The following is a 12,223-nucleotide window of genomic DNA, read 5'->3' on the forward strand; positions in this document are numbered from 1 at the left end:
AGGGTCTAAATTAAAGGTAGGGTAGGTAATCCTGTTCAGAAACACTTTTTTTTATACTGGGTGAAATGGTCCTTCCATCCTGAGAGTAGTCAATACATTATGTGTTCAGAAAAAGGAATGAAAAAAATCAGACCAATCACTGCCATTCGGTGCGAATGTAAAGAACCAATCAGATGCCTTCATGTGTCGTGCCCGAGCCCCACTGCGCGCGCTGCCCTGCGTGCACTCATCACATGTCACCGTTCCCGGAAATAATCAGCTCAAAGCACCTGCATATGCAGTCAGCGAAGGCAAACAAGGCAAAAACTACTTCCTCGGACCCTGCCCGCACTCTTGAACGACCTCCTCTGCTTCGCCCTCAACCCCGGACCTGTCCTCGAACCGACGATGCGGTACTTGTCTCCGGACTCGGAGTGTACGTTAGTCTTCATTAGAGTCAACAATGTTTTCATCATGGAAACTCTTACATGCAAAACACCGTATATGTTATGAATCTTACACGAAATTCACCTTCATCACAGTGTAACTGATGGTAATGGAAAAACGTGTATCAATGCAACCTGTTTTTAGTTTTGCCTTATAAATATAGCTCGTTACCGAATGAAACTTTACCATTATCGATATGCTAGCTTGATAGTGAGTACTAAAAGAAATCTTATTTGTTTATATTCATAGTGATAAAGTTAGGTATTTTATTACATGTGATTCTGACATGATGTCACTGTATGTACTGCGCTCCTTCCTCTCCACTCGTCTCAGGTAATAAATGCGTCTTCCAGCTGAGCCTGAGCGTTTGGCGTCGCGCGTTCATGTGTTTTGGGGGCGTCGCTTTGGAAGGAGCTCAGAAGGGAGGGGGTGGGAGTGAATGGAAATAATGAGCTGTGTTTATTGCAGATTAAAAGGTCTACAGTCACTCGATTTTTATATTTTCTTTTTCAGAGTACTTACATTTTAATTATGTATTGGTATATAAAGACAGTTTAAACAAATTTGGAATGTTTTTTATTTAGAAAAATCCTATGGGTGAGATCTTTAAGAGTTTGTAATATACTTTAATTAAAAATTCTCATTAGTATTGTAAGAAAACAATACTTCAGAACAAAACAGCTCTGTTTTCAGCACACCGTTTAAGTGCATGTGTCTTTAAATGATAATGAGCTTTGCTCACCCCGCCCCTCTGTTCTGTGCGTACACCGTTTGTAATAATAACACAATAACCATAACACGTTGTTCATTATAACCGTGGGATTATGAATTATATTGAAAACGTCGTACATAGAAAACATGCCGTAATGTACCCTGAGTGTAAACCTTAGCCGCATTAACGTGAAGTGTGCTAGCGATTTGCCCAAAGATTAATATAAATATTAATATAAAGGTTAATAAAACGTTACACTCACTTCAGTTCTTCTGGAGGTGCAGCAGGAACACGAATAGTTGGTACCGATCCTTTTTTTCAGGAGCAGCTTCTTAGCAAAACCAGCTTTATACTGACCCTCATTTGTAAAGCAGTCTGGTGTGTGAAATGATTTGCGCAAACATGAAAGCATTGACATTGATCGTGGGGAATATTCCCTTCGAAAACAAAACTCAGCCACTGCGTCTTCAGCGGTTCGGATTTAGGAACATCAAAATGACTCCTGTGTTCCTAATTGCACCCAAGAACAGAACACCACAACTGCTTAGACGCCATTCTGCTCCAGCGTATCAACAATGACCGCGCGGACTATGATGACAGCTCACTCACGAGCGAGGGTGGGTCTGTGTTGAAACGCTGCTGTCAATCAACAATCGTGGGAGGGGTGTCCGATCTTGTGACGTCACAAGATTGAACGGCTTGATTTGAGACAGGGGAAAACATATAAGGAGATTTAAAAAAAAAAACACTGGATGGATTTGTATCATTTTATGATGGTTGTGTACAGGCACTGCCAACACACATTTCAGTACAATCAACTTGTAAAAGTGCATGTACCATTATATGACCCCTTTAAGAGCTCGCTTAAGTATTGGGGAGCTAAACCATTTAGTGCTTTGTAAGTAGTCAGCAATATTTTAAAATGTATACGATGTTTAATAGGGAGCCAATGCAGTGTTGACAGAACGGGGCTAATACGGTCATACTTTCTGGTTGTAGTGAGAACTCTAGCTGCTGCGTTTTGGACCAACTGGACTTTGTTTATTAAGCGTGCAGGGCAACCACCCAGTAGAGCATTACAATAATCTAGTCTTGAGGTCATGAACGCATGAACTAACTGTTCCGCATTTTTCATTGAAAGCATATGTCGTAATTTAGATATATTTTTAAGATGGAAGAATGCAGTTTTACAGATGCTAGAAACGTGGCTTTCAAATGAAAGATTGGGATCAAAGAGCACACCCATCAATTGTTAGACAGTATTCTTGGTTAATACGTGCAGAGGTTTTTTGCCCAATAATTAGAAACTTAAGTAGTTAATTAAGCAGTAGGAAATGACTAGTCATGCAATTTTTTATATCAGCTATGCATTCCGTTAATTTTGTGAATTGGTGCGTTTTGTCGGGGCGCGCAGAAATATAGAGCTGAGTATCATCAGCATAACAGTGAAAACTAATTCCATGATTCCTAATGATATCTCCCAAGGGTAGCATGTACAGAGTGAACAGCAACGGTCCTAGTACTGAGCCTTGTGGTACGCCATACTGAACTTTTGATCGGTCAGACATCTCTTCATTTAGTAGTGTTTAATGTTTTGTTATGCTAGTTTAGAAGGTATTAGTTTTTTTGGGGGGGGTTACCATCATGGTGATGAGTGGTGCATGAGCTTGGTTTGAGAACAGTGTATGATAAATGTTTTAAATGCTGTACTCATTCATCAAGTGCTTATGCTATGTGTAGCAGCACGAGGATGGGATAGAATGACTTTAAGCATAAAATGATCTCTGCTAACGACTACGCCACCCTGGAATCTTGCCAGGGACAATAAAATATAGTTTGTTATTTAAGGAAACACAGGTTCGTCCACAGTAAGGCGGCAGGAGACGTGGGTACAAAAATATAAATTTGTTTTATTAAAGATAAATAATCAATATAAAATGCACAAACATCAACAGCACTCAATGTAGACAATTTTGTGGTTCCACAAGCACACATGGAGCGACCTGAGTCAGCAGGACAGGAGCCGAGGCAGAGCAGTGGATAAGGGCACATAAGGCCTCCACGACAAGTCACCTTTTCCGTACGCCTGTGCATATACACTCACACCAGTACACACACACACACTCACACCACTCAGCACACCACACTCGTGAGGGAGACCACCACCAACAATCCGCCCCTGCTTTGTGCACTCAGCTCCTGGAACAGAAATGTCACTGTTGAAACACACTCAGAATTGTCACTGTTGAAACGCACTCAGAATTGTCACTGTTGAAACGCACTCAGAATTGTCACTGTTGAAACGCACTCAGAATTGTCACTGTTGAAACACACTCAGAATTGTCACTGTTGAAACACACTCAGAACTGTCACTCCAAGAGACAGAAATTGGAGTAGAGATGTTCAGTTTCACGTTAAACATATTACAAAATTCTGAGTCAAAATACAAAATAAAAACTAATACAAACGAAAAGAAAACTTTCCTGGTGTCACAAGACACAGAGACAACCCCGAAATAAAGGGCTCACATGGAGGGACACACACTAAAATAAACACAAAGGACAGTGTTTTCAGTCCTTTGTCCACAGCGGATCAAAGCAACAGCAAAAGCAGCAAAGCAACAGCAAAAGCAGCAAAGCAACAGCGCCTCCAGAAGTAGTCCCACGCAGTCAACCGCACGGAAACTAATCGGCGGTGCAGATGCGACCCATTGGTCCGTACTACATCTATAAATTTACAAACAAACAGACAAACTCTGTGATTTAACTGCTAACCATTAATAAAAGCTGTTTCTCTCAACAGATTGCCATTTAACCTAGGCGCAAATTTAAAACTACATACCTTTTAGGTGCGATCTCTGAGGACCAACTCAGTCAGGCAGACAACATGCATGTGGGCTCATCCCATCTATCAGGTGGACAGCGTGCGCGTCGGCAATAACTAAGCATTCCGGACATGAAGTATAAACAACCATACTTTGACCATCAAGGGTACAACCTCAGCCGAATGCCAGCCGCGAAAGCTTGCATGTCGCCCTGAAAATAAGCTAATGTTAGCTACAGTATGCCATTGATCGGGCAGCTCACAACACCCAACATACCTGAATGACGACACGGGAAGGGGCGGTGCCTCATGACACCATACACTCTAACCAGCTTGTTTATATGCGCTATTACAGCTCACTGATAGGACGAGCTCAAATTAATTAATCAGCCACCTGCAGGCAGGATTTATTTCATTAGACCTGCCACATATGCAAAGGCTATCAAAGCATTGTGTCACCAATTAGCAAGGTAGCATTTTTTTGAATTAGCTGGTTAAAGCTAGCCAAATTTCCACTAAAATATTTAAGTTGAGATTACATTATAATTTTAAGTTAAATATGAATTAGCTTACTCACATATTTCAAGTTAACCAATAAAAATGTATGATTACAAGTAAAAATCTGCATGTTCTGCTTACTTAAACGTTAAATTTCTTAACTTAAAAATTTGTAACTGATTACCTCATATTATTTAAGTTTTGCCAACTTATTCGGGTTTAAGTTTACAGACAAACTTAAATTGAACTGAAACTGGGCTGCGATTTCTATTTCCCAGCAGGCTTTGCCGATGGCGCTCGAAAGGGAGAGTAAATGTTACAACTAAGTGTAATATCATGTTGTTGTTTTTTTGCACAATTAATGTTAAGTGGGAGATTAGTGACAATGGTTTTGTTATGCTAATTTAGAAGAATTTCTGTTAATGTTGAGTTTAGGAGAGTTGGTGAGAGTTGGTGACAACCATCATGGTGACAAGCCGTGCCTTGGTTTGAGGACATTGTTAAAAGCTTTATATTTCCTTTTGAGGTTTCTAAAAAAGGTTTTAAGTATCTTGGCATTCTCCTCACTCCTGATTTGAATCATTTATTTGAAGCAAATTACTCTCCTTTAGTCCAAAAAGTTAAAAAAGATTTAGAAAAGTGGACCCCTCTGCCAATTTCTCTTCTTGGGAGAGTTAACGTCATAAAAATGAACATACTTCCTCGACTTAACTATCTTTTTCAAAATCTCCCATGCTATTTAGCTACATCGTTTTTTAAAACTTTGAATTCTTACATATCTCGTTATATCTGGAATAATAAGCAGCAGAGAGTTGGTCTTTCTAAACTTTGTAAACCGAAGGACCTTGGGGGTCTCTCCTTACCCAATTTTCAGCTTTATTATTGGGCTGCTCAACTCAAAATGATAACAAGCTGGGTTATGAATAGGCAGGATGCTATGTGGATTGATTTTGAATCTTTATTTTGCCATCCAAGAAGATTAGATTCCCTGTGGTTTATTAATAATATAACTCAGATAAACTCTCTTAATGATAATGTGATTGTCTATAATACATTATTGGTTTGGAATGATGTGAAAAAACATTTGAAAATCCCCCAAACTATATCCATACACTCCCCTCTGGCTTTGAATCCAGACATTCCCATTCAGATTAGGAGCATTGGATTGCTGGATTGGAGTTTTAAAGGCTTGTCTGACTTCTCAGGAATGTTTACCTCTGAAACTTTGAGATCATTTGAACAAATTAGAGAAGAGTTCGATATTCCCTCCGAAGACTTTTTCAAATATCTTCAAATTCGGCATTTTATAGAGTCTCTGTTAAAACAAAATAGATTCCGATTTAAATTATCGGAATTGGAAGAAACCATACTATCAGTTAAATCGTTCAAAGGACTTATTTCAAAATTTTATGCCTTACTAACTCATTCTGATTCTTCAGTGTATGATTCTTTGAAACCACTATGGGAACGGGACCTAGGAGTTCTGTTTAATTCTGAAAATTGGACCCAGATCTGTGATGGTATCTTTCCAAAATGTACCTCAATTTCCATACACGAACAAAATTTTAAATTTTTCCACAGAATTTATTTTACACCTGTTCGACTGCATAAAATGTTCCCAGGTTGTTCCGACCTCTGTTTTAAATGCAAAACTTGTAAGGGCACATTCTTTCATGTATTTTGGTCTTGTGTTCACATCCAACCATTTTGGAGAGGGGTCCACTCTGCAATCCAAGAGATAATAGGTAAACGTTTTATTTTATCCCCCTCACTTTTTTTGTTGAATGACATTCCTAAAGACCTTTTTGACTCGGACCTCAAATCTCTGTTTACTACCCTTATATTTCTGGCTAAGAAATGTATATTACTAAAATGGTCTACATCTCAGATCCCAACTATTTCCATGTGGATTTCTCAGCTGTCAGCCTTTCTTCCTTTGGAGAAATTAACTTATGACCTCAACCACAAACAGGACAAATTCAGGAAACTTTGGGATCCTCTCCAATCCTTCCTACACAAAATTTGAAATTTTTATTTTTAGAGAGTTTTGGCTTCTTCTGTTTTGATTTATTATGTTTTTTGTTAACAGATACACTTGTACATTTTATTAACTTGCAGCGCTTGGGGTTTGTTTGTTTGTATGTTTGTTTGATTGTTTCTGTCTCGGTTGTTTGTATTATTTGAAAATCCCTAATAAAAAAAAAAAAAAAAAAAAAAAAAAAAAAAAAAAAAAGCTTTATATTGCTGCACTCATACAGCAAATGCTATACCATGCTATTGTTAATATGTTAGCAAATGAACAAGTTAGCATTTATTGAACTAGTTTGTTATAACTAGCTAAGTTTATACTGATAAAAATGTTCACTTTGTGGTTACATGAAAATTTTAAGTTAAATGTATGAATTAGTCTACTCAAAAGTTAAGAACAAGTAAAATGTATGAGTACAAAATAAAAATCTGCCAGTTCTGCTTACTTAAACTTAAACTTTCTAAACCTAAAAATTTTAAGTTTTTGAGTTTTGCCAACTTTGGTTTACGTCTAAGTTGTAAAATGTAGATATCTCAGTAGAGGAATTTTTTTTGAAGGCAATCAGTTGCCACAAAATATTCAAGTAACATTGCTACTACAATTTAAGTTATATGAAATTATATAATTTAATTTAATAACATTTAAAGTGACTTAAAAAAAAACTAAGTTTAGATAAAGTAACATTTTGATATGTATAAAAGGGATATTTTAAGTTGCATAAATGAAGTAATTGAAGTTGTCAGAAGTTGCATCAAATTAATATGAACAAAACACAACATATATTTTGATTTAAATTAATGTTTATTTGTAATTTACAGTTATTCAAAGAAAAATAGTTATGCTTACTGATGATATTTAAGTTTGCAAACGTAAAAAAATTGAGGCAATCAGTTGCCTCAAATTTTTTGAGTTAGTAGAACTTATCCAAGTTTACAGTGCAGAGAAGAAATTATGTCATATATGTCATACCGTCCTTTTTTTTTTGCAACATATTTGTGGAAACTGGTGAATAATTATGTGAACTGTGTATCCAGTTGAAAAATACAGTCCTTAAAAAGGTTTCCATAATAGTGAAAGGCCAAGACTTCCCGTTGATAGCTCATTTTTGAATGTTATGTTAAAATGGTGACTAATGTTCTTGTTTGCTAGAATAAATTTGTTGAACAGAACAACTGAAACAATTATAAATGCATAGATCTTAAGGGACAGGAGATAAATATCATCATTATCTATTGTATCAGAAAATTCACTGCTATTGAAACTGGAACAGTGACCTTTAGTCAGGATGTTTATTCACATATACTTTACATTTTTAAATTTGCTTAACCAAGTTCCTGCATCTGTTCAAACGCTTTTGCATATCTGACAATATTTTGGATTTGTCACCTAAGAATTGTCACATTATACCACCAATGTGGTATATGTGACAATTGTAACAATGTGAGGGAGAGAGGGAACAGGTGAGAGAATCATGAGCCATGCACATTGCCATTTGTGATCAGCTGTGAGCGGCTGCCACATGGAAAGAGATCAAACCCAAGTCCTGACTAAAAAATCACTAAACTTAAGAGCAGGGCTTGACAGTGCGACCATTTCACTCGCATTTGCGACTAAAAATAGATGTGTGCGAACTGTAAAATGTAGTTTGGAGCATGTGTGCGAATAAAAATATTGGATCAGTTTTCATAAATGTAAGATCATAAAAAGTCTTCAATACCTTATAACAAGCGATCATTTTAAGTCAACATAAAACATAAATCGCAATACTGCCTAATGTGATTATTAAACTTCAAAAGGCTATGATTTCATTAAATAAATGTGAGCGCTTCACGTTTCAATTCCTGGTTCTACAGGTTCGCGCAATAGCGCTTTCAGATCAGTTCACAATCAATGAAGCGCACATTTATGCCAAGCGAATGCTTATTAACTAATGCTGATCAAACTAATGCAATTATATACATATATATATATATATATATATATATATATATATCACTCCATGTCACAAAATACACTCCCCCAAATCCTACATTCCATCATGCTTATCACCTGTACCAGTCACCAATCATCATTGCAATCAGAGCACTACAGAAAAGCACACCACCATTTACCCAGCATCTGGCATCCTCAAAGAAACAGACTCTTTAACCTGAAGAATTACTCTATTGCGTACCTGTTTGGATTTACTGTTTCTCCAGCATCTCCTTCCTTCATCGTCTTCCTGGTAACCTTGTGTATCTCCTTCCCTGTCTGCTCCAGTCTTCTCCTACAGTGTACAACAGCCTGATTAACCCTCATGTGGTGTTCAAAACCCTATAACACCTGTGGTGTTCCCGGTCAAAAATGACAGGCCCATAAAAAAAAGCTTATAAATCACTCATTATACCATATTTTCACCCAATCTTGGATTCAATCTTTTTGTCAACATGTTCTCTTTCAATTAGGACTGGTTTTATATTTTGATTTGCATCTGAATAATCATAGGCCTCATTTATTTGAGAGTAGGCATTTCATTTTTTGAGTAATTGTTTTTAAATTTTTTTTTAAATTTTGGAAATATTAAATAAAATCTGACGAAAATTGGTATTGTTGATCACACTAGTCTACTCTAATGTTTCACCAGGAATTTTGTTTTGAAACTTTTGTTTTGTAAAAAATATGGCACATAGTTACACTTGTGGTGTTCCCGGTCAAAAATGACCGGCCTATAAAAAATAGCTTATAAATCACTCATTATAACATATTTTCACCCAATCTTGGATTCAATCTTTTTGTCAACTTGTTCTCTTTCAATTAGGACTGGTTTTATATTTCTTTTTACATCTGATTAATCATGGGCCTCATTTATCTGAGAGTAGGCATCTCATTTTTTGAGTAAAAAACAAATAATTTATGAGTAAATTTGGAAATATGAAAAAAAAATATGAAAAAAATGGCTACTGTTGATCACACTAGTCTACTCTAATATTTCACCAGGAATTTTGTTTTGAAACTTTTGTTTTGTAAAAAATATGGCACATAGTCACACTTGTGGTGTTCCCGGTCAAAAATGACCGGCCTATAAAAAATAGCTTATAAATCACTCATTATACCATATTTTCACCCAATCTTGGATTCAATCTTTTTGTCCACTTGTTCTCTTTCAATTAGGACTGGTTTTATATTTATATTTGCATCTGATTATTCATAGGCCTCATTTATTTGATAGTAGGCATCTCATTTTTTGAGTAAAAAACAAAACATTTTTGAATAATTTTGGAAAAATTAAATAAAATCTGAAGAAAATTGGCACTGTTGATCACACTAGTCTACTTTAATGTTTCACAAGGAATTTTGTTTTGAAAAACTTTTATTTTGTACAAAATGGCACAGAGTTACTCTTGTGGTGTTCCACTGGGCCATTGAGGGCCATTGTTTCAGTTGGCCATTGAAAGTGAATGGGAGAGACATGTGTTAGAAGTCCATGAGGAATATCTTTAGATCTGAGTGATGGATTATGGTGAGTTTGGGCTCTTTTTAATCTTAACAATCTCATGTAAATAATGATGTGCCATTTTCCACAATTTATGCATGCTTCATTGAGTTATGAGTTAAAACGCGACATAAGTGCTAGGCTACATCTATATTCAAGGCTCTGTGTGCGCCTGTTGGGGTTTGTGTGTTACAACTCCATTAGGAATATCTTTAGATCTGAGTGATGGATTATGCTGAGTTTGGGCTGTTTTTAATCATGATAGTCTGCTGAAAATAATGATGTACAGTTTTCTACGATCTGTGCATGCTTCGTGAAGTTATGATCGAAAACCAAACGTGAGTGCTTCATGAGTATATACTTGGCTAGATGCGTCTGTGGTATTTTCTGTGTTAGAACGCCATGAGGAATATCTTTAGATCTGATTGATGGAATATATTGAGTTTGGGCTCTTTTTAATCGTGAGCTCCTGCTGTAAATAACGATGTGCCATTTTTCATGATCGATGTCTGTTTCATGAAGATACGAGTAAAAAGGCCAAGTCTAAGCTACCTTGATTGGCTACGTGAGTCTGTGCGTCTGTGGTATTTTTTTGTGTTAGAACTCCATGAGGAATATCTTTAGTTCTGAGTGATGGATTATGTTGAGTATGGACTCATTTTAATTGTAAGCATCTGCTGTAAATAATGATGTGTCATTTTCCACAATCGGAGCATGTTTCATGAAGTTACGAGCGGAAATGTGTCTAAAATTCAGAATCCATACATGGTTTACACATGGAAGGGCTTCTTTTAGAAAATAACTCGGCACTACTTAGGAGTTTATCAAATTGGCTACATTCATTGTAAATTTCAGACTCTAAGCTTTCAAATGACACCTATTTTAAGTTGATCAAGGTAATAGTTTTGAAAAATATTATGATTATTTATTTCGCAGCTAGGTGGCGCTTGCAGGGGGTACACTCAGTTTTAGAGTGATAACTCAGCAGTCGTTAGGAGTTGATCAAAGTGATTAGATGCATTAAAAAGCTGAGATTCTAAGCTTTAAAATGATATATATTGTGTTGTTCCATTCATTGGATGCATTGGTCTCTCCCATTCACTTTCAATGGCCCATTGAAACAATGGCCCACAATGGCCCACAATGGCCCTCAATGGCCCAGTGGAACACCACAAGTTTAACTCTGTGCCATATTGTACAAAATAAAAGTTTTTCAAAACAAAATTCCTGGTGAAAAATTAAAGTAGACTAGTGTGATCAACAGTGCCAATTTTCTTCAGATTTTATTTAAAATTTCCAAAATTATTCAAAAATAATGTTTTTTTTACAAAAAAAAATTAGATGCCTACTCTCAAATAAATGAGGCCTACGATTAATCAGATGCAAATATAAATATAAAACCAGTCCTAATTGAAAGAGAACAAGTTGACAAAAAGATTGAATCCAATATTGGGTGATAATATAGCATAACAAGTGATTTATAAGCTATTTTGTGTAGGCTCGTCATTTTTGACCGGGAACACCACAAGTGTGACTCTGTGTCATTTTGTACAAAATAAAAGCATTTCAAAAGAAATTTTCTGGTTAAACATTAAAGTAGACTAGTGTGATCAACAGTGCAATTTATTTTCATATTTTTCTCAATATTGCCAAAATTATTAACAAATAATGCTTTTTTCACTCAAAAACTGAGGTGCATAAGCTCGGATAAATGACTCCTACAATTAAACTGTTTGAAAATTGAATACAAAACCAGTCCTAATTGAAAGAAAACAAGTTGATAAAAAGATTGAATCCAATTTTTGGGGATAATATAGCATAACGAGGGATTTATAAGCTATTTTGTGTAGGCCTGTCATTTTTGACCGGGAACACCATAGGTGTAACAAGGTGAAAAAAACAACACAAAAAAAGTAAAAAAATAAATAAATAAATTTGGACAAGTTGTTATAGTCTCTGTGAACAAAGTCACTAAGTTTCAGTTCAATGCGATAACATTAACTAGTATTTTCAGGAAAAAGAAAATCTTCTCCAGTCAAAAATGACATGAACACCACATGAGGGTTAATCTCTGTATTCATCTTCATTCTGCATTTGCTATGCTTACTTGTCAAGTCAAGTCACCTTCATTTGTATAGCACCTTTAACAATATAGATTGTTTCAAAGCAGCTTTACAGTGATAGGAAATTAAAGAAACAAATTGTGTTGGCTTTACATCAGCTAGAATAAAGTTATTGTCCAGCTAAAGTTAGTTTTGAATGA

At 36.0% G+C, this 12,223-nt stretch overlaps 1 long non-coding RNA gene across 1 annotated transcript; it reads right to left on the bottom strand.

Moving 5' to 3' along the window:
• Nucleotides 1-3,028: 3,028 nt before the first annotated feature.
• On the bottom strand, nt 3,029-4,167 carry LOC311278863. Its single transcript, XR_014625489.1, has 2 exons — nt 3,980-4,167; nt 3,029-3,864 (listed from the first exon to the last, which is right to left on the bottom strand). It is a non-coding gene; the product is annotated as an uncharacterized lncRNA (long non-coding RNA).
• Between the last annotated feature and the right edge of the window lie 8,056 nt (nt 4,168-12,223).

Source organism: Rutilus rutilus, assembly GCF_951802725.1.
Source record: "Rutilus rutilus genome assembly, chromosome: 19".
NCBI classification, from domain to species: Eukaryota; Metazoa; Chordata; class Actinopteri; order Cypriniformes; family Leuciscidae; genus Rutilus; species Rutilus rutilus.